Below are 20517 nucleotides of genomic sequence, written 5' to 3' on the forward strand. Positions count from 1 at the left end.
TTAACTGAACTTCAGATCTTACGGTAAGATTGATAATTCGACGCTGATGTGATGACAGGGCACTTACACTGAAGAAACACCTATGTTAAAGCAAGGTGGATTGATCTAAATCGCGATTCAAATCAAGATTTAAATCAGGTGATTTTTTTAAAAAAATCACTGATTTAAATTACTTTCAACATACTGTATAATTTATAGAATAATGTACATAAGGATTTTGCAGATTTATTTATTAACCAGTTGCCTATGACAGAGCGAATGCTCTAATTACATACAATAGGCATTACAAATCAGAATCAGATATCAGAATCACTTTTAGTGAAAGTACATTAATCTCGTAATCATTTAATAGTGTTTATTAGGCTCTATGAAAAGAAAAGAAAGAAAACAAAAAATGTGTACTGATGGGGTGAAGCTCATACGAAAGGAAATGTAATATGTAAACTGTCAACACCCTTCAATTTATCTTGATTTAAAATTCAATAATTTTTGTAGTAAAAAATAGCAAACATTTTGTGTAGAAAAATAAACAGAATACTAATCATTTTAAACCGTAAAAAATGTTATTATCATTTAACTGTAAATAAACATGGCAGCTGATATTTTGCAAACTATCAGTTAAAAAAATTGCCAAACTTCAGCTACAAAGACTTTAAAAAATATTTCAAGTTACAATTATATAGTACATCCAGAATGTTTTATTTTCACTGGAAGAAGAGTTGCTGAAATTATATATTATAGTTTCATTAACACACTCAAGAAACATTTGCATAGTATGTTCATGTATACAGTATCAGATAGAGAAAAATGTATGTTTACATATAACTTTTTATTTGCTTTAATAAAACTGTTCAAATATTTTACAGAGTCGTTTACTTGAAAGAGCCTTTCTACAAAAAAAAGCATATGTATGTGCATAGTGGCAACGAAACCATGCAAGCAATAAAATATAAATCATGATTTTTACCCAACCTTTGTTTAAGCAACACAGACAGACATAGGTTTCAAAAGATCCATGCCACATATTGGTAAACATATAATCTCTGTAGTGTTAAAATAACACAGATAAATGATTTTAACCGACACAATTGTAACACCACTGAGGTTAATCGTTGAACAATATATAGTGTGGTCCTCCTGGTGCCACTGTCTGTGTCGCTTTAACGCCAATATTTTTTGCATTAGGTTCTAATTTCAAATGTCTTGTTCTTTTCACCAAGCCATCACTCAACCTCAATGTTACAACCTAAAGATTTTTTTAAAAAAGCAGCGTAGACTTAAACTACGAATACAAAAAACACGAAATCTAATATGATGCAGTTCTCCTCAGCGTCCGATGCCTCAATTTTTCAGTTTAGTGTTTTAATATAATGTAGTTAGCACACTGTATTACTTTTCTGTCTCCAAACAAAAAAAAAACATGTCGGTCCTTTGCCGGAATTTGCATTGATATCGACTGCGTGCATTCAGGGCCGTAATAAGAACTTTAATCTTCAGGCCAAGGAGAGACATTTCCTGCCAATTTTACGTAACGACCTTCCTCTTTGAACTAAACGTCATTTCATAGACTTACGTCATTGTCTGTTTCCAATTTCCAAAATTCGCAGAGACTGGTTTGTAATCCAAGGATGGGACGAACGTCCGTTCCTAAGAAAGGCAAATCATTAATATGCAATAAAATAGATGTAGTTGCGTAAGAAAACATGAAAATATGTCCTGAAACGCAGCGAAGATTCCATCAAATATAACGTTTCTTTGTAGTTCTGATCTTGGGCCAAGTAAGGGTGAGTACTGGAATGTTTATGCCTAACTAATTAACGGAATATAGATAAGGATTAAATGTATAAATACTGCTGCGACAAGGATCTATTTAGGGAGTTCCATGGAGTCTGGACCCCCGAAAAACTAAGGAACTCCAACATTAAATAAGAAAAATACTTATTTTCTTTAGTAGGACAGCTCTTCGTACAGAAATATTAGTGATCTTAACTGCAGATATCTTAAGACAGACAATGAATAACTGCTTATTTTTATCTGTTCATGCAATAATAACAATCATATTTACTATTAATTGTCCTATTATTATTATTATTATTATTATTATATGTAAGACACTTGAATCGGACCCTCCACCCCTCCCGAAAAATAGACAAGTGTCTGGGTGCCGACTTTTGTAGCAGTTTGAGGGGTCAGATTAATAACATAATATGATTTTTGTTTTCAGTCCGCTTTATGCAAATAAGGATAATCGTGATAGGATCTACAGTTTAAAGTGAGATTCGAACTACTATGTGCCTCCACCGGGTATCAAACCCTGGATCCCTTTGACTACAAGGCGACGATATAATACATACGTATATACGAAAATCATTGGTGTGTGCTGTACAAGATCTGGACTATCTCATATTACACATGGTCCTAGGCTACGAAGGAAGGGAGATGACTAGGCCGCCTAAACGTCGTGCTCGTTCTCGTCATCATCAAGAAAGCTGCGTTACCATGCCAACGGCAGTTAGGTTGCAAACTCTTAAGAAATCAGGGTTGGTATCTCTGTAAACACCATAATTTTCTTACTGAAATTTTATTCACAATTTCTAATCAATTGCTTTTCTGTATTGTAATCTCTGTCTTTCAGCCTTCGCATACTATAGCCTAGCTAGCCTAGAAAATATGCTTCGGATGTGTGTGAGTGTAATATCTTTTGATCCATAGTCATGATTTGCGCAGATTTTCGACCTCTAGGGCGGATGAAACATGAACTAATGAAACGGATGCGACAATGCCTTGAAATGATGCAAAAAGGAACATAAGACTCATCGTTCATATTTCATCATAGTTATACCGTATAGGCATACTGACCATCAACATGTAGGTTGACTACTTCTGTGCATTGCGTTGCAATGAGGGATGAGAACGTAAAGCTTCACTCGCAATGAGCTACTAAATACAAATTTACGAGCCTTACGAAGCAAAATACAGTCAATTGGTAATAATTATATTTTATGTCGAAGACATACGTGAAAGGTTGAACCCTATGTTTCTCCATTAAATACGTGTTAATTATTTGATATCTGCAATCAATCAAGGTCAATGTCTAAAGAACAGGGTAACCAATCGTACGGTGTAGATCTTGGAACGTATGCTACACCTACGGTCCTGGAGAAACATTTAGATACATTGAAGAAGATTTTGTTATGGTACACCAGTACTGAGCTGCACTGTTGCATTTAGAAATACAGACAAATATCCTATATTCCGGCTATGCCAATAATAAAGTTCTTTCAACAACAACAAAAATGAAAACTTGATAGAAATATCCCTAAAACTAAGAATCAATTATTGACCTGTACTCAAACACGATCTTATTTTCTTTCATGAATTTACTGGAGGCTCAAGTTGGATAAAAGCACGGTATTATTTGTGTATATGTATGTGTTAGTGTTTGGAAGTAACAATTACTTTATTTGAGGAATTCTAACTGTAGCTTCTTCGGGGTGACTATAAAAGTAACAAATCAAAAATTATGGACTTTTTGATGACTTCTTCTTGACCTTTTTTTAACATTTGTTTCATCGCCCCTTAGTTATGTATAGTTGGAAATTAAGAAATTATATATTTTTGATCAATGACAACCCCCTACCACAAGGCCAGTTAAGATGAAAATTGAAGCTGTACCTTAACAAGATTTAGACTTGCTTTAATTATTAATGCATGCAAAAAGTAATGCTTCAGACTTCATCCTGGATGGGGAATGGTCACCTTACTTTACTTAATATTTTTACAAAACTTCACTCACACAAGAATTCTTAAGAAACAAAGTGAACAAATCTTAATACAATTTTAGATTTCCAAATATTCAATTTTACCAAATCCCAGTACAGCTATATTACAATGTAAATTCACTATACTGTAAAAAACAGCAAAAGTTCTTGACCACAAGCATAATTTCTTGACTTTTATTTGACTTACTTAACATATCTACTGATTTCTTGACTTTTTTAAACTTTCTTTTCATTCTTGACTGGTATTATAAACTTGAAAATATATAAGGGGGGCAACGCTTGGAATAAACATTCTTAGCTGCGGGGGGATGTTTGGTCGAGGCCTGGGTTTAGCTGGAGGATGCTCCTATGGTTTAACATGGTTATATGGGGGCCGGGATTCTTCTAGAAAAAATATCTGACGAGGGATACCACCCCCCGCATCCCCCCCCCTTAACTTCACTGACATACATCGTCATTTCAAATCATGTGCACTTAAAATGCAATATTTTGCACCTAACTTCACGTTAATTCTTGCTGTGACTTGTAACTGCCGATCAAAAAGAGAGTTCCTTGATGACCACAGGTCGTAACTAGATTCCCATCAACCATAGAGAATACGATTTTTCCGCACTGAACATAAAATCTCAACTACCTCCTGTTCATAGGATCTCTCAATGCAGTCAAAGATTTATGAATCACCTTTGAACCAAAGCCATCTTTGCACATCAACATCACATTAAGGCTTGCTCAACGTTACTTTGGAAGCCTAACAGGCCACGCATGTGTCAATCTATATCCTCCAATTCGTTTCGGTATTAGGCTATATGATAACCTTGATGTAACCAGCCGAAAAAGGAACAGAATGATATTGTGTAAGAAACTCAAAATGTATGCTGGGTATAAACAACCAAATGTAACCCTACAAGCCCAATAAAAAACATATCATGATGATGATGAATGGGTAAGATCATTTATGGGGATGACGATCTGAGCTAGTGGTTGATAACGAGTAGATTCTTCTGATTAGCTTGCAATCCTCCTTACTCAAGGATAAAGTTCAGAATATCCCCAATTATGGTAACGATGCGTGATGTAATGTAATCAATGTTGGCAAGTCAGTAAATGTCGTGAGAATACAGAATACTTCAAATAAGTAAGTAGTTATAAGAAGGATGTCTACACGTGCTGAACTCTAGCGTTGTTGTTTCGGCACGTGTATGTACTTTTTCGATTCTTCTATTCATTGTATTTTTATACTCTTTGACTAAGTTTTAGCCCCGCGGATAGATATTTTGATGCTCTAGGCAGGATTTTGGTTTGGCGCCTACCCCCCCCCCCCCCCGCATTACCAAGCATGTATGTCCTTGGATATTTTCTTCATCTGCCATGGTTTATGATATTTACATCCTACAAACTTTGTAATGAATTTTGAATTTGAATTTAAAATTTTGGGTGCGTCAGTACTTAGGCTATTTTGAACCCATCACATTATACGGAGTCAGACCCTTGCCGTTACAAATAACAACTCTAACGTTGCATAACTAAAATCTTAAAATATTATGACTTCCGTTAAAATCTGAGGCTGTAAACGGGCACTCAGCACACATAAGAACAAAACACAGGACAACACACAGAATTATACTGGCCATAGGGTCAGTCGACAGATCCTCGTTTGTCTACAAAATGCCGTCCAGGGTGTACTACGTGGAAGTGAGGTTGACAGTTGGGTGTACTACGTGGAAAATCACCCCTTTACAACCCAAATTTTGTAATGAGGAAACAAGGAAAAAATTATTATAAAAATAATGAATGTTATGTTTAAAGTTTCGTAGATTGCGTTTATTTTAAAAAGTTTACCGCTTTTAAGAATATTTCAGTTATGTCTTAGTGTCTGAAGAACATAATTAAAAACGTACTATGAAACAGAAAAATCCAGCAGTGTGTTACCAGAATATAAGATTACACGTAAAAAGAAGAGAAAAGGTTGAATGGCACCTTGTTTGCATGGCACCGTATGCTTCAACCCTCTAGCCTAAACTTCGATATGGACGAGGTTAAAATAAAGGTACATCATTAATCTAACGGTGATGGCTAAGTGGTGCGACAATCTCATAGACATAAATTGCATTTCTAGATTTTAGAGTTCTGGGAAAAAAATTGTGTGATGAAGGATGGATGAAGTTTTAAGAGGATGAATAAAAATACGTTTGCCCATATATTTTTTTAAAAAAATAGTTGCTTAATTACAAGTCAATCTTCAAAATATATATATGCTAGCCTGCTAGGTGTTGATTAGTACGCGTGGGGCATATCGTGGTTCCACAGAAAGCATATCTTGTTTGATATTATATCTATTGTTACTGGGTTCTGTTGTTAATATGTGTAAAACGTTGTGACGTTCCCTTTGGTGCACGACACTGGATTGCCACGTCACAGTAGATACCCAATCTCCCTGTGCCGCAGAGTTATGTGACTCTCCTTTACGTTATTGCTACACTGGGCATTCTCAGGACGTGCAATTAGAAAAGTAACTAGCTTTTTTTCATTGTACAACGTTTAATAAAATCATATTACTTTAAACAGTCATTACAATACAATGCCACTATACTCACTAACGCAATTACACTACAATAAGCTGCGGCTTTTCTTTTATAACAACGTGATTAAAAAAATTCACATCATCTCGCGAAACTCAACTTACTTTTCGTCTTTTCACGCACTGTTGATTGATTGATTTGGTGTTTTAAGTCCACTTTTTGCACAGTAAGGCTAATCGGGACTGGACCTACAGTTTAAAGTGGGATCCGAACCACTTGTGCCTCCACCGGGTATCGAACCCGGGATCCCTTTATTACAAGGTGACGACACTACCACTGCATTAGCGGGAGGCCCCTCACGCACTGTTGTCCTGGCAACGGATTCAATATAAGATTGGACAGTTCTACAAATGTTTATAAACCGGGAATGACTTCCGCTGTCACTTTTAATTACACATACGTAAAAGAAAACAGTACATTAGATAATATTAACACAAACAAATAAACAAGTAAAGAATTACATATCGTAAAGATAAACAAGGCGTAACAAAGTAGGCAAATATCGGTTACAGAGCTTGGAAAATATCATAGTTGTATTGAAACGTTAATATTGTAGGACATATATGATGTGATGAAATATATCATATGATGCACTTTGGCGTTACCTTTGCAAATGCTATGCAAAGATTCATCAAACTATAAACCTGATTCTTAGCACAGGCAAAAGAACACACTTTAATGCATCAACAGATGCATTATTGGTGCATCAAGTATATTTGATGCATTTAGCTTTTCGTGTGGAGAAGTTCGTGACTAATTTCCAATCGGAACTTACTACTTTAGCATCATAACTGTAAGACGCCTGAATCGCTTTCCCGCGCACTTCCCTACACCCGTCTGCTCAGCTCTTGCTCATACCTGTTATTCTACACTGCAGGCTCGAAAGCGAAAGTTGTTTCCTCTTTTCGGAACCTGTTCATTTGTTCAATTTCTCTCTCGCTCAGGATAAAACACACTGACATTCTCGGGAAGGCTTACAAGAGAGGCTTGACCTTCTACACGTAACATATTTCTTTCATTGAAATTACATACGGTCCTATATAGTGCCAGTTGACACGAAACCAGAAACTCTTAAGGAAATATTTGGATTCTACGTTCAATGTCAACATCGGCTGACAGTCACCAATGCGCGTACCGTAATAATGTAAAATTTCCCCCAGCTGTACACATTTCTTGCAAAACAGAACAGTAATATCTGTACATATGAATTATGTATGCGCATTATCTCTGTCAAGGACACCATGTTTCGTTTTCTTGGCTCTTTCGTTTCGTAATAATTTCAGCAGAATTTTTCAATTAATTTACTTGATGATGATCTGAATTGTTAAACAAATTGAAGCAGGTTAAGAACTAAAGGATGACGCTAATATATCGAGAATTTCTGTTAGAAACAAATAATGATAATATAGTACACACACATCCCGACAATATAAATTATGTACATAAAGGGTGAAAGAGAGATTTCCACCTTTTTGACATTTTCAAAACTATTATGCACTATATTTTTGGTGATTTGATATGGAAATTACAGGAGTATTATGACATCACTTGTGGTACAATTTGGCTGTAAAGCCCTTGAAATGTGGTTCGGATCTCACTTTAAACTGCAGGTCCAATATCGATTAGTCTATCTGTGCATAAAGTGAACTTGGAAACTCAAACTCTTTTAAATGTAATACTCGGTTTATGGTAGGCTACGGTATCAAAAAAAAAAACAGGGATTTGGGGGTGAAGGTAGTTTTAGGAGTTAAGAGTGATACCATTCATTGGGCTTTTGCAAAACATTTGGATGGGGTGTGTTGATGTATATATATATATATATATATCTTGTGACCACGGTAATTGCCTTAAATTTACAGCTTTTGAGTTGGAAACTTCAATAGCAGCTGTATATACTTTTGATTGTTCATTATGGATTGCACTTGAGTGAAATCGATTACAGAATTTGAAGTTGGCGGACGAAAAATCAATTACGTAGCCTACATTGGGTTGTGTTTACATTTTGTAATTTTTTGTTACATTTCTGCCATTTTTGACTAATCGCGAAGAGACGAGGATGAGTGATGATTAGATGAAATTGACATTGGGACACTCACAAAGAACACCCGGGACGGGACTCGAACTTGGGACAACTTGTGTCGTAGCGCGCTGTGCTAACCACTCCGCCACGGAGGTCGGCTAATCTCTTGAATGTGAATGAATGATGAGAAGGATATGGTGTAACAAATGAGGGAAACACATAATTTTATGTCCCATCCAGGTCTCGAACTATCGCTAAAAAGGCTCTGTCGCCTGGACTCACAGCCACTATAATCATCTTTGGGCTTTGTGTCGTCCCTATGTGTTTGTGACTGTTCTTTCACCCACCATATCACTTATCCCCATCTTCGCAATTAGCCAAAAGTGGCAGAAAAGCGAAGTAAAATAAAGTAATTCAATCAATCAATTCCATCGAACTTTCGCAGCATATTACTGTAACTATTGGTGTGCAATGGTTGATTTTAAGAAAGTAGATCAGGAAACACACGGGGGCATCAATCAGCACTCGAAGCTGGGACGTCTTGCCTCGCAGAGTGTGGAAGCGACCAGTCCTCCACGGAGGTCGAGTTCTGGACAGATCATCCATCTCCGGAAAGCACGAAGAAGCAGCCAATTATATCTTAGGAAGCCACATGTCTTCTTGATTGCGAAATTTCCTATTAGAACTCCTTGCTTGTCATTATTAGCTAGCTTCCGGTAAGTCATCAGATCTCCATGATACGTGGGAACCCAATGATGCAACAAATTCGGTAACATTAAAGGGAGGGGAGGGATTTTAAGGAGGAGGGGCGGGTACGACCAAAATGGTTGTACCTGAAAATGGGTTGGCCCTTGAAAGTGTTAACTGAGCGTCGCGCGCTCTGGCTGGCGTTTCGAGAACGAGAAATTTCCCGCCGGCCACCCAGCTGATATATAACGGTGAAGGTCTCCCCCGCCAGGGAAAGACCACTTCAAGCATTGGAGGTCAGCACTTCGGCGTACGTCAGCTGAAGCATGTGCAACAACACGGCGCCTGACACAGTGTTCAGTTTCATTATCGCCTGACGCCGTAGCCGAGCGTGTTGTGTTTGTGTTTGTGTGGACTTGTCCAGGAACGCCCCGCCGGCGATAGATCCCTTTGCGTGAAAGCTAACGTTCTGTTGGTACGTACTGCGAAGCCGGTTACGTTTTCTTTCAGGAAAGTTTTTTTCTTCTTCTGTGTCTCTGGAAGGGTGTGTAAACTGTGCTCTATTTCAGGATCAACTCGATCAGTTTCCACAGCGTGATTGACACACTGTGGAACTAATATCATGGATTCGACTCCCGACAAAGGCATTCGTAACTATTTATAGTTTATCTTGCATTCTTTCCATGATCAACGTGACCATCGTCGCGGTTAAAGCAATCTTTAGATCCGCTTTAAATTCTTGATGCTCTTGTCTATTTGATTTGAGTTTAATAGTTTAGCTTCTCTTTTGCCACTTTCGCTAATCGCGACGATGAGAAGTGATGATGTGATGACATTGATGAAGGGACACTCATAACTAATTTTCATTTGAACAATCCTGCTGGTTGAAGTTTAACTAGACCTACAGTTCAAAGTGAAGTTGTTGTTTTAAGTCCACTTTATGCACAGATAGGCCAATCGGGACTGAACCTACAGTTTTAAGTGGGATCCGCATCCGAACCAATCTGGGCCTCCACCGGGTATCGAACCCGAAACCTCTTGATTGCAAGGCGCAGTTCAAAATGGAGTCCGCACCACTGTGAAAGTGGCTATGCCGGTAAAGAAACCCGTGACTCTTTAATTACAAGGCAACGGCTATAACCACTGCGCTATGCAGACCATCTCTGTACATTGAATAGTCGACTCACGATCTATCCAACCAAGCTTCCCGGTTCGAGTCCTGGCTGGTGTTCGTTTGAGAGTGTCCCTTTCGTAAGTTTCATCTAATCGTCATCCAGCCTCATCGTCGCGATTAGACACAAGTGACAAAAAGGGTCGTAAAATAAAACTACTGATTCTATGGGGAAGACATCTCTAGCACTATTGCCTATATTGCCATATTGCCTGTCGTTTTTCCCTAAATGATGTAGGCCTATTCTAGCATAGAATGGCATTTAAATATGGCTCTGACATACTGTAGCCATGTTAAAAAACTAAACGATTGATTGCTTTCGTGTTTTAAGTCCACTTTATGCACAGTAAGGCTAATTGGGACTGGACCTACAGTTTAAACTGGGATCCGAACTATTATGTGCCTCCAGCGGATATGAACCCGGGACCCCTTGATAATAAGGCGACGACGCTACCACTGCGCCATCGGGGAAGCCCAAGAAACTAAATGATAAAGAAAGAATTAGGCTACAAGCCAGAATAGACTGTGGACGAATATCTGGCGACTTGCCATAGGAACTATAGATTAAGGGAATTTTAAAATATATCAAGATGAAATTAAACTTAATAAGCATAGTGATATTATTTTTATTAGGGAACAATTATTGTTTCTGTTAGAGTCACTACACAAACAAATCTTTCTTTTTTTAAAAAAATTGATGTTACTTTATTTGTTAACTTCAACATGAAATAATAGATTTAATATTGGCCTACTTTTTTGGACATCGTTCTTGTTGAACTCAATTTTCGATAAATACATACTTCAAAATTTTGGCCAGTTACACACAACTATATCTATAAATTAGACATATATCTGAAAAGGCGTTAGAAAACCTCTTAAATAATCACAGGAACAAAATGTTATAGCTATTGAATTGGTTAAGACATTACCAGAATCTATTTTAAAATGTAGATTCGTAGACAGATCATAAAATAGACATCGAATCACATGAAAATTCCCAGGCATGATACCAGGAAAAGCCCAAAGAATTGCCAGCGCATTCATGCCTACGAGGTTGACGCAGCAATTAGTCATCACCGTTAGATTAATGCCGTACCTTTATTTTCACAACTTGTGAATAAAGTTCACACGCAAGGTTATTAGAGGTATAGAGGTTGGGTAGATGGATTGTTTTCTTGTGATGACGTAATGATGGAAGAATGCAAATTTGTCAATTAAATAAATAGGAAACTATGCGCCACTGTTGGACTATGCAGATAAAAATGTCGGACAACAGAACACACGAAACCAAGTACACAAATCGTAATTTCCTGCTGTACTATATTCTTTACAAGTAATAACCTCATTTACAGTTTCTGGTTTCAGATATGTTGAAAATACTGGCGGGTACTTATAACACGAATAATAGCTTTTGCTCTATGTTTCAAATGACCAATATGAAAATTGTTGTTACAATATGTGAAATGTAACGATGTATTTTCATTAAGTTTAGTTAATCACTATGAGTCTCATCTCGACTGTCGACTAATCGGAAAAGTCTTACTTGTCCTTAACGCTGTGACCTATGACTAGATCTCGGATCTTAGGTTTTTAACCTATTTTCCTTTGCAGGTAAATGAGAAATAAAAAGTTACATCAGCGTTTCATTAAAAAGCGCAACAATTGATGAAGTTTTATACTGCCTGAAATAACCTATTTTGCTTGTTAGAACCTATTTTAGGTATAGACGCCTAAATCAAACCCTTTTTGCAGGTTGTTATATATTTCTTTTAAGGTTTCACATTATTTTTACATCACATGAAGGTATTTGTTCTGTTTGGTAATGAAAAAATTAATTTACTAACATTAAAAACAATAAGTTGCTGACCAAGGCAGTTTATTAAGATAAAAACACTTAACACGTAACGTTTCAACCCTGTATCAGGGTCTTCCTCAGACGAAGAACTAAACTATTATTATTATTATTATTATTTTAAATTAAGTTCTTCGTCTGAGGAAGACCCTGATACAGGGTTGAAACGTTACGTCTTAAGTGTTTTTAACTTAATAAACTGCCTTGGTCAGCAACTTATTGTTTTTAATATGGAAACAAGGCTTAATTATATTACAATTTACTAACATGTATGAAACAAAATTTTTTTCGGCCGATTTCCCTTCGTCTAAGTCCATAATGTTTTTTGAAGTTCTAAACAAAACAAAATGTCTGGCACCACTGTCCAAAGTGCAAACTTCTAATCCGCTTACTTTTTGTGCTTTCTAGCATTCAAATTTGTACCATTGACTAAGCATCTGTTTAAAGGGCATTTTCAGCATATAAGATGATCCTCAAAGATAAAAGGCGGGGTTTTTGTCTGAGGATAATATGAAAAATGTTATACATATTAATATATCAATAGATAAGTATCTTCTTCTAACAGTACAAGTATTAGTATTACAAAATTTAGTGGATCATTTTGAAAATGATGCATAGAAATAAAAACTTAGTTAGAAAATTAATAATTTTGATAGTTACATATATCAAGATATTTGAACCATTTTAGATTATTTGTAACCAACTTCAGGATTTTTTTAGTCTAACAATATTTTTAGAACCTATTTTAGAATTTTTAGAACCTATTTTAGGAACCTAAAATTACATTATTTAGAACGTAAACATCCGAGGTCTACTTATGACGTACAACCGTTTGATGGCGTTAGTGGCATTTGCTTTCCTCAGGCTATGACAGTGGTTCCCAAAGGGTGCGCCGTGGCTGGCTTACATGTGCGCCGCGAAATGATCCAATATTTTCACTGCAATGATATGATTGATCCAAATATGTGCTTATTTAGTACTTTTTACATACAAAATCTTTCTGAATTTGAAATATGTGTTATTTTCTAACTTAAGGCAAGCAACCTAAGTACACTAACTGAGCGTTGCAGATGTTAGGTAGGCCTACATTCTGTCTTGGGCGCCAGCCGGACCCTGCGCACTGCGACGCCAAGGGTCCCGGGTTCGAATCCCGCTCGGGCTTGGTTGTTTGTGAATATCCATTCATCAATTTCATCATTTCATCACTCATTCCCATCTTCGCAAATTAGCCAAGAGACACAAAACGCGAAGTAAAATATACTAATTAATGCCTTGGGCGCCGAGGAAAGATCTTGAAACGCTAAGGGCGCCGTCAAACGAAAAAGTTTGGGAACCCTTGGGCTATGGTAAACATCATTACTGGGAGTTTGTCCATGTTCAGGTGTTTTAATATCAGCATATTGCGACACTGTGGTGTCAACGTTTCACGCCTGTACGTCATTGTACACAACAAATTTAGGTATCACCTTGGAGATAAGCCGGGATTGAAAAAACATGGAAACTTACCTGTTAAAATGAGTTTTTCTGGATAACAAAGATAGCATATCTTTTCAGATACAGCAGTTATTTAAATTATGAAAGACAACAAATATTGTTAATTTAAGGAAACCTTATTATTCTAAGATATGGTAGGACGTCTGACTTCTACGCGGGAGACTCAGGTTCGATTCCCGGGGAGGGTGATCTAAGGTCGGAATTTTTCCGGCCGTGTCCCCGCATAAGGCGGCTCTGGGGCTCACCCTGCCTAAAATCAATGGGTACCTGGGGGCAACCCTTGGGGGTAAAGGCGTCCGGAACGTGGTGCTGATCGCATCACATCCAAATTGGCACATCCCCTAAATGTGCCTTCACGGCACGGTGCTTGATATGTGCACGGGAAACTTTACCTTACTTTACCATTATACAATCTTAGATTAATAAGAATGTAATGTAAGATACAGTGGAATGCTTCTTTGCGTGGTATATGCGATTTTCTTCATTTGAAGTGTAAGTCTAGCAAGCAATGTGAACCATTATGAAGAATTGAGTTATTATAGGTAGATTTTCTTGTAGACGTTTGCCTGATACTATCGACGCCAGGGCTCCCGGGTACGAATCCCGGCCTTGTCATGGGTATTGTTTGTGACTGTCCATTCATCAATTTCACCATATCATCACTCATCGTCGTGACTAGCTAAAGGTGTAAGAAAAGCGACGCTAAATAAGAAAAAATCAAACAAAAAGAAATCACTTTTTGCCTGAAACAAAATTCGATCCAAGAACCACTAGCTTCCCAGCGCTCCCCCACAGAGGCTGACTACAATACTTATAGCTAGAGCCCAGAAGTTGAGGCATTTATTTTCGTTAAAATAGGCTGGCAAAAAGGCATTTATAATGTGGAAAATAGGCACTAAAAATGAAAAAAAGGGCAAAATAAACCGAAAAAAGCACATTTGGAAGGCGCTTACTTTCATCTATAATTTCTGGCAACATGTTAAAATCTACATTGGGAAGAGCATTTCAATTTTCTCCGTCTTGATTGCACATAACTACAAGGTGTTTTTTTACGTTCTCAACATTCATTGATAGTCGTCTGTCAGAGACAATGTTTTACATAATAGAAAATGATATTTCTACTTCCCCAGACGTTATTGGAGCATACATAAAACAAGCTAATGTAGCTGGACTCATTTCGGTAACAGCATTTTCAACTTTTAGAATATCACAATTTTTTTTTTCAATTGTTTCAAGTCCTCATTTGCACTCACTACCCGTTTGCACTTTTCCGCAACAGCTGACCCCTTTTTTCCTGGCACTTCCATCATCTGCTGCATAGATTCCTCGAAGATTTTCATGGATGCTATAATTGTAATTGTCTCTGGTAATGCACCATAATGTGCAAAAATAAACTTGAATAGCACAGGAGTTTTTTTCACTTCGCGAATTGAAGCCGCTTCATTTTCTGGAAGAGCATCGATCACCTCACTGATTTTTTCAAGGTTGTTAGCATAATATATAGCTGCTGATATCCAGGTTCCCCATCTGGTCAAGACTGGTTGCGGAGGTAAACTAAGCTCAGATGCAACTTCCTTATTTCAGGTTCGAGAGGGAGATTTCAGAAATATCTTCGTTGTGTTCGAAATCAACCTGTCCACTTCAACAGTCAATCATGCACAAGGAAATGTTAACCGAAAGGCAATATCCTAACTGAGCATGAAATACATTTTTCTCACACTTTTCTCCTTCAGCAATGTTGAAACATGCATGAGTTCAATATTACTTAAATAAGGCGAAAATTATTCACATAATAAACGGAAGAAAAATAAGTGCCAACAACGTTTTTTGGGAGATAAATAATTTATATACACATTTTTTTTTAAAAAAATGGTCAAATTTCATTGAAAAAGGCAAAAAGAGGCATTATAATTAAAAATAAGCAGTGGGGTCCCAAGTAGGCAAAATAGGCAAAATGAAAAGGCTTCTAAAACATTCGAAACAACATAAGAAACGTATATCCGGAAAAATTTTATGAATATATGCAGTAGATAAAAAGAGGCATTTTGCCAAACTTCCGGGCTCTACTTATAGCGTTACCAACAAACTTAAGGAAAAGAATGAATTGTAAGCTATCCCAACAATCGGGGACAAACACAAAGATTAAACTGTGACTTTCTTTTTCATTTCCTATGAGTGATCAGAATAGTCAGACAGCGTTATTAATTTTCTTTGACGTCCAAATCACGACAGGGAATCATAATGGAATAGTCTTTCGTGGGTCAAGGCCTATTTTGCAGTTCCTCATCGTCTACAAGGAAAAAAAAAGACTGTGTCCCCGTGGCCTAGATACATCAAAGAATGAACAGCAGGGCAACAGAAGCGCGAAGCAAGTCCCTTCGTAGGAAGAAGGTGGACACAGAGATTCTTTTGCGAATTTCTGTTTAGCTTTCTCCTTAGCACTTTTTATATTGTAGTTAACAATGTCCCGTTAAATTCTTACACCAGGGCGCAAGGGTATCTTTCCGTTCATGCAATTTCCTAATTCCTTATCTTAAACTGATAAGGTTTCTGTTGTTTTAAGATACAAAAACTGAAGGGTTCAGTGTAACCCACTTTTACTTGTTGCAAGCATGCAGTGCAAACATGAGCGTAACTATTGAAACTGTACGATATTTGGAAAATATTCATCGAGTTTACATGTCACAGTGGCACCAACTTACATTTGAACGTGAAATTTGATTTGGATTATTTTACTTCGCTTTTCTGCCACTTTTGTCTAATCGCGAAGATGAGAGCGAGTGATGGTATGATTAAATTGATTGGTTCATTGATTGATTTGATTGATTTTACTGCGCAATTCTTCCACTTTTGGCTAATCGCGAAGATAAGTGATGACATCATGAAGGGACACTTACGAAGAACACCCATGCCCAGGCTGGGATTGGAACCCGGAACCTCTGGCGTCGTAACGCGGTGTGATAACCACTCCACCACTGAAGATGAAATTGACGAAGATATACTCACAAAGAACATCCATGCTCAGGATGAATTCGAACCCGGGAACCCTGGTAGTGGTGTTTGAGGTCACCCAATATTTTATTATTATTATCAAAGTTGTTTATTATAGTGATTTACTACTGTTGTTTAAGTTACACCATGCTGCCTCCCCCCACTCCTGGAAAATGAGGGCTGATAATTCCATTCTGTTCAGTGTGTTTTTTCTACATTGAAAGTATATAAACATTATTCTCTTCACAAATAATTCAAAATAAAACATCGCTCTCCTTCGGAAAGTGTAGTATCGTTCTCTCCCCTGCAAAAAAAAAAGAGTTTATATCCTCCCCACCCCGCCCAAGAAAAATCGTGGTAAGCCCATGGGTTACACTACTTATTTCTGACGATTTAATTGACAAGTGATACCAAAACGTTTCAAAATCATTGTCTTAGACCTGACATGCCAATACCCAACTTAATATTACGTTTTAATATTGGAAATTAGTAGCGAATTATAGCTCTATATATACTATATTTATAAATGTAGAGGCCGGAAACAAAATTTAGACCGGGGGTGGAGAGGATCCTTGCCCCCACGCCATTCATTTCTGTGGCTGTGCAGGCTTTGTTCATCTGCTAAATTTTACCTTACACGTGTTCATATAGATTGCATTAATTGCATCTTCTAATAAGTTGCATTAATATAAGCAAGAATTTCTATGAAAAAAATTGAAAGTTTTGGTTTACAGTTCAAACTTGAAAATAACGGGCTTAAAAACTTAATTTCTTTGAGTGATGGCTTCATGTTTATCATACAATGGGAAACAGAAAGCAACACATAACTTTCCAGCGATAGCTGCTCTTTTTTGTACAAGTGCGAACAATTAAACAACAATTGTAGTGGTTTCATGATTTATGTAATGACTTTTCCCACTCCATTATCTCCTCATTCTCATTTAGGCGAAATATGAATGTGATTCTTACCATGAATAAATCGCTTACTTGCTACCTATGCAAATTATAATACGTGCGTTAAAGTTGAAGCGAAGAAAACATGAAATGATTGTAATAAACTGAGGTACTCTAACGTAACGGTTTATATATTGAGAAAAAGGAAAGTTTCTTGTACACATTCATTCTATATAGTTTTCCTAGGTTACGTAACCTCATGTTCATAATGCATATGAAGATTACCTAGGTATGAAGCTTAGTGATTAACATGTATAGTAGCAGAGGTGCCAACTTTTGAGAAACATTGGGTGGCCTGAACTCTGGGATTTGCTTTATAATTTTACGCGATGATATCTGCCATAAGTAGGTTGTGAATTTTCCATAAAATGTCTTGTTACTTAGCCAGAAAATGTAGGCTTTTAGGTTTGAAAACAGTTTCAGGCCATTCCTGAACGTTATAGTGGCTGTTTTTGTCTATTTTGGTCATCAGTGCCTATTTCGAAGATAACTGCTTTTTGAATGTCTAATCCGGAAGAAAAATCTGTCGACGTTCTTCTATTTTTAGTGCCTATTTTGTATTTGTTCGGTGCTTTTTTGCAGACTGGCTATTTTGAGAGTTTTTAGTGCCTAAGATCCTCATCCTGGTTATAAGCCCTTATCCCCCCTTAATATCCTAATAAAGACGTGAGCACGGATAGTGTAAATAATATAGGACACTGAAAAGTATTATATTGGAGATGTAACAAGTTAGCATGAAATATTTTGATAGCATTCAGCCAGTAGGCTAATTAAGCCGTGAACATTTTGTTTTTTAAGCGCGAGGGCTATATTTGTAAAATGAAATATAATAACAGGCCAGCTAGAGCTCCACAATGTATCGGTGAGCAAAAGTTCAAACACTGAACACGAATTGCATCGTCATTGTGTCAACACTAATTGCCATGCTACTTGAAATTCGAGTAGTTCTTTCCAATTGTCCCGTGACTCCGTAACTCCTTCCACCAAAGAAAGAGCCCTTTGAATTAGGTTATCGGGTATCTAGGCGTAGGGGTGTCGACTACAAACAAATTTTGGAAGAACAGGAATGACATAAATTATATATGGAATATAAATAAGGACGAACTGATGTCAATTTTCTGCCTATATCGATAAAATGGCGATAAAAAATTCACATTTACTGATATTCTACTGATCTGACATAAAATTTCGTATGTTCCACGACGAACTTGAATGACTCCTTCGTCTTCTTAATGCATGTATCCAGGTGAATGCACCACATTTTTCTTTGTAAATTCAACGTCGTATTGTGATATTTAGTTTACAAAACCAGAGTGCAGGAATGATATCGTCATAATCATGAAATCGTAACAAAACGGAAGAATTTTACACTAATTTACAGACTCTTTATAGAAATTTTGGACCGGTAAATTGCCGACGACTCTTGCCAATAAATCGATACACAACGATATGCTTATTTCGGCCAATTGAACAGTCCCATCCGTACTATATGTATGTATATAAAAAAAAATACCAATTAAAATGCCACAAGTAGGCCTGATGACCGTTTGCACTTATTTTCCGGTTGTGCCCATTTCTTGAAATTCACATATTTCTGTCAACTTGCATGAAAGAATACACAGCATAGCTTTCCTCAATAGTCGCAAGAATTTTTCAAAAACAATAATAAGGTCTCTTCCTGAAGAATGAACTCCGAGGAATGCTTAGTGGTGAAAGAAAAGAGACGCGGAAGTCGCTGTCCTCAATTATGCAAGCTCGTAAGGCGCTTCTCTGCAGATAAAGGTAGGTGAAGAAACCAGCGTGCCATTGTCATCGAATATGATGAGGTGGCGAAATGTTTATGTCTGCGTTTCCCGCTACGGACTCCTCACCTCTCCTCCAACGTCCAGACCGACGTTACCAGGCTGTTACCATTTCAAATATATCAAAAATCCTAGGTGCCTAAGCGAGATAGAGTTCCCGTCGACTACGAAGGCGGCTGTGCCTTCTGCCCTACGATTGGAGAACAAGCGCGTTGTTGCCAGATCGAAAAGTGACGTATTGTCTGCTGAAGTCACGGTTTCGCTAAGCTTTGCACACAAGCAAAGTATGGTTGTCGGGAGGGATGGAAATTGGCATCGTTCATTTCAAGTTACAAAGAAGCAGAAAGCTTGTTATTTTCATTGTTAATAATCGAGACAAATTTCAGTTACTTCGTATTCGAACAAAATAACCAAAGCAAAAACTGCGTTAGATAGAAAAAAATGTGTAAAATACACGGAGCAGGCTTAGTTTTCATATTCCACCACTAGTTCAAAGAATAAATGATTCCACAGTTTTCAAAATTCCAAAAATTGGGAGTTTCATGTTAGAGGTCACACAACATAAAAAAAGGTAAAGTGCTCCCCTGTGCATAGCACCACGCCATGAAGGCGTATAGGGGGTGTGGGGGTAACGCCCCACACTTCCTTGATCCGGTCGTGAGTGGGAGTGATGTGATCAGCATCACGCCCCTGACCGCCTTTACCCCCCAGGTACCCATGTTATTCGACGCTGGGTGGGCGACGGGGCCGGTTCCATCGTTAGAAAAGTTCCTGGATTTGAACCGGCATGCAGAGTAGTCAGACGCGTTACCGACTGAGCCACCGCGGTCAGAACATAAACTTTATAACTAAAATTTCCATACAACTTTTGTATGTAAGAACTAGTAACAAAACAGCATAACTTTGAACTAACTGTAAGAATGGAAGTTGTGCGGGATATTCACTCACTTGGTGGATTGAGTAGAAGAGTCTTTCTTCCCTACTACTACTACTACTACAACTAATAATAATAATAATAAATTTCGAATAAAATTGGTTTATTTGTATTAGGAGTTATTGTATATAACAATCATAACAGTTATTATTATTTCTACTATTCAAGGGCATGCTCTCCATGCCCCTACAACATTTCTGGTGATACGAATGCTGGGGTACAACAGTCAACTAATTTACTACCGCAAACTA

At 37.4% G+C, this 20517-nt stretch overlaps 1 protein-coding gene across 2 annotated transcripts in view; it reads left to right on the top strand.

The window, feature by feature from the left end:
• The first annotated feature begins 1766 nt into the window (after positions 1–1766).
• The window catches only part of LOC145996612 (very long chain fatty acid elongase AAEL008004-like), a 48930-nt gene continuing 30179 nt past the window's right edge, over positions 1767–20517 (top strand). Inside the window, exon 1 of one of the 2 annotated variants that reach the window (XM_083133202.1) lies at positions 1767–1784. The gene's annotated coding sequence lies outside the window, so the exon portion shown is untranslated. Of the gene's footprint in view, positions 1785–9351; positions 9544–20517 lie in introns of those variants that run through there. The other variant, XM_083133196.1, reaches the window with a different exon arrangement.

Source organism: Lepisma saccharinum, chromosome 1 (assembly GCF_977018435.1).
Source record: "Lepisma saccharinum chromosome 1, izLepSacc3.1, whole genome shotgun sequence".
Taxonomy (NCBI): Eukaryota; Metazoa; Arthropoda; class Insecta; order Zygentoma; family Lepismatidae; genus Lepisma; species Lepisma saccharinum.